The 4,007-nt window shown below is 39.0% G+C and overlaps 1 pseudogene; it reads right to left on the reverse strand.

The window, feature by feature from the left end:
- Positions 1-299: 299 nt before the first annotated feature.
- On the reverse strand, positions 300-1,871 carry LOC102141966 (cytochrome b-c1 complex subunit 2, mitochondrial pseudogene; annotated as a pseudogene).
- Positions 1,872-4,007: the final 2,136 nt, after the last annotated feature.

Genomic DNA, 4,007 nt, shown 5'->3' on the forward strand with positions numbered 1-4,007 from the left:
GAGGGTTTCTTTCTAGTTTTGTTTTTTTTTTGGGGGGGGGGAAATAATTTTATTTCAAAAAAGACAAAACAGGGGTAAAAACCAGACCATTTAGCTTTTGAACTTGATTTCACCTGAAAAGCCACCAATAGTAACCTGGCACTATTTACGCTGATAGCCACTTAGCCTTACTTTTACTAGTTTCTAATGCTTCTATACTCAATAATTACATTCCTGTCTCCTTTAATAAAGCATCTAAAACAAAAATATCAGCATATAATAAATACTTGTTGATTAACCCATTGAGAAAAACGTAATAAAACACCTAAGCAGAATGTTCTATTGACTTTAGGTCAGCTGAGAATAATTACCTGCATTTATGCCTTATTTTACCTCACTGGAAAAAAGACAAATGTTATATTAGAGATTTCTGACTTTCATGTGTTTGCTGCTCTGGGCTGAGAGACTATTCAGCTCTCTCCTCTAGTCAGTATTACAGCTCATCAACAAAAGGTGTACGTCCCAAATTTCCACTTGCTGCCATTGACTTCTGGCCAGAAACAAACTTCTTTGCAGCATTTATGATATCAGCATTAGCCACTGAATCAATCTGCTGAAGGACTGTGGATGGTGGCACATAAGAACCAGCAATTAGAGCCTGGGACCCGTCTTCTTCCAAGAAACGCTCAGAAGACTCCACTGACATTAGGTATCCAGCTTTCCGCTTGTTCTTGGCAGCTTGGACATCTGTGTTGGAAAGGTTTCCTTGAGCTATTGTTTTGACTTGATTCTACGCAGCCTTGATTACATCTCCAGCAGCTGTGGCCTGGGAGATAGTATAAATCCCGAAGAGTCCAGAATCTGAGTAACTGGCATTAAATGCGGAAACATCAATTGGCTGCTGAGTTGCCTTGGCAACAGCTTGGTGTAGATGGCTGGTGGGGCTGCTGCCCCTCTTGACATGTGGCCTGGCACCAAGGACATGCTGAAGGTTACTAAACGCATTTGCCTCTACACTTCCCGTGACAGCACTTTCGGCTACAAGAGCAGCATGGACAAGACTGTCTCCATTCTGTTCTCGGATTTCACCTCCACGGTATTTGGCCTTCACACCAGATAAACCAAACCCACCCCTCATGTTGAGAAACTGTTCAGCAACTTGCTTTAAAACAGGATGACTCACGCCAAGTCCAATCAAAGCCATTCTTGCACTTGTGAAATGGTTCTGAACAAAGTAATGTAACTCCTCTGATGTCACTTTTCCAATTCTATAGTCAGGACAGTACAAGGGATTAGCCAAGGCATTCCGGTAAGCTGCTGCATGCAAATTTTCAATGACATGAGTCTGTGGATTCTGAAAGGCCACAGCTTTGTCAATCTTTAGCTGAGGCTGAAGGTCAGCTACTTCCCAACGACGAAATTCTGGTGCTGTGGTGACATTGAGCAGGAACTCCATTAGAATATCAACATCACCTCACAGGCATTCCACAGTGTAAGCCATGGTTTCCTTTGTTGCAGTCACACTTAATTTGCCACCAGTTGCTTCAATTCCATGGGTAATCTTGAAAAATGAAGCTACTTGTGTTGTCAGACTGGATGCAAGTTGCAGCAAATGGGTGGTTCTTAAATTGTTGGAGTCCTCATATCTACTGCCTGCTTTAATGAACAAAAGAATTCTTGATAGAGGAGCATAGTTTTCCAAAGAAGCAATCACCAAGCCATTTGGTAACTTGGTAAACTCAAGGTCCTGAGGTTGTGGTGGTGCTCCTGCAGGCGCAGCTGTGGCTTTAACTTTGGGGGAAACTTTGAGGGAATAAAATCTCGAGAAGGACCCAGCTTTGGTTAGTAGCTTCATGATTCAAGATTGTTCTGACACACGGTCCCACCGGATTAAAGAAAGTCTCTTTCTAGTTTTTATCTGAGTATATTTCCTTAGTCACCAAAGACTCCAGTGTGATCCAAAATATCCCTTCTCAGATTCCACAAAAACAGAGCTACAAAACTGATCCATAAAAAGGATCGTGTAACTCCGTGAGATGAATTAACACATCACAAAGTGGTTTTCCAGAGTGCTTCTATCTAGTTTTTGTATGAGGATATTTCCTTTATCACCATAAGCTTCAACACGCTCCTGAATATCCCATTGCAGATTCCAAGAAAACAGTGTTAGCAAACAGCTCAAAGAAAAGAACAGTGTATCTCTGTGAGATGAATTTACACATCAGAAAGCAGTTTCTGAAAAAGCTTCTTTCTAGTTTTTATGTGAAGATATTTCCTTTTTCACCATAGATCTCAAAGCACTCACAAATATCCCTTTGCAGATTCAAAAAAAACAGTGTTAGAAAACTGCTACATGAAGGGAAAGGTGTAACACTGTGAAATGAATTCACACATTGCAAAGAACTTTCTCAGAAAGCTTCCTTCTAGTTTTCATCTGAGGATATTTCCTTTTTCACAATTTGCCTCAATATATATTGCTCGTGAATATCCCCTTGCAGATTCCACGAATATAGTGTTAGCACACTGTTCCATAAAAAGAAAGGTGTAAATCTGTGAGATGAATTCACACATCACAAAGCAGTTTCTCAGAAAGCTTCTTTTTGGTTTTTCTCGGAGGATATTTCCTGTGTCACCACAGGCTTCCATGCTCTCCCAAATATCCTATTGCAGATTCCACGAAAACAGTGTTATCAAACGACTCAGTGAAAACAACAGTGTAACTCTGCGAGATGAATTCACACATGATGAAGTAGTTTCTCAGACATCGTATTTCTAGCTTTTAATTGAGGATATTTCCTTTTGTCACCATAGATTCAATGTGACCCAAAATATCCCTTCTCAGATTCACCCAAAACAGTGTTACCAAGCTGTTACATGAAAAAAGTGGTGTAACTGTGTGAGATAAATTCACATACCACAAAGATGTTTCTCAGAAACCTTTCTAGTTTTTATCTGAGTATATTTCCTTTTTCACTGTATTAATCAATGTGCTTCCCAATATCCCATAGCAGATTAATCGAAAAAAGTGTTAGCAAACTTCTCAATGAAAAGAACAGTGTAACTCTGTGAGATGAGTTCACACATCACAGAGGAGTTTCATAGAAAGCTTCTTTTTGGACTTTTGTCTGTGGATATTTCCTTTGTCACCATAGGCTTCAATGCACTCCCAATATCCTATTGCAGATTGCACAAAAACTGTGTTATCAAACTGCCCAATGAAAAGAATGGTAAAACTCTGTAACATGAATTCACACATCACAAAGCTGTTTTTCAGGAGGCTTCTTTCTAGGTTTTATCTGAGGAAAGTTCATTTTGCAGATTTCACAAAAACATTGCTAGCAAACTGCTCCATGAAAAGAAAGTTGTTACTCTGTGAGATGAATACACACATCACAAAGAAGTTTCTCATAAAGCTTCTTTCTAATTTTTATCTGAGGATATTTCCTTTGTCACCATGAGCTTCATTTCAGTACAAAATATTCCTTCTCACATTCCCCAAACAGAGTGCTATCAAACTGTGCCATGAAAACAAAAGTCTAACCCTGTGAGATGAATTCTTACATCACAAAGGAGTTTCACAGAAAGCTTCTTTTTGTTTTTTGTCTGAGGATATTTCATTTCTCACCTGAGACTTCAATGCTCTCTGAAATAGCATATTGTAGATCCCATGAAAACAGTGTTAGCAAACTGCTCAACAAAAAGAGTGGTGTGACTCTGTGAGTTGAATTCACACATCACAAAGCAGTTTCTCATAAAGCTACTTTCCATTTTTATCTGAGGATATTTTCTTTTTCACCATAGGTCTCTACTCGCTCCCGATCATCACTTTATAGATTCGACGAAAACAGAGTTAACTAACTTCTCCATGAAAAGAAAGGTTTTACACTGTGAGATGAATACACACATCACAAATAAGTTTCTCTTACAAAGCTACTTAGTAGTTTTTATATGAGGTTATTTCCTTTATCATCATAAGCTTAAAATGCGCTCTGAAATATCCCATTGTGTATTCCAAGAAAACAGTGTTA

Source organism: Macaca fascicularis, chromosome 19 (genome assembly GCF_037993035.2).
Source record: "Macaca fascicularis isolate 582-1 chromosome 19, T2T-MFA8v1.1".
Taxonomy (NCBI): Eukaryota; Metazoa; Chordata; class Mammalia; order Primates; family Cercopithecidae; genus Macaca; species Macaca fascicularis.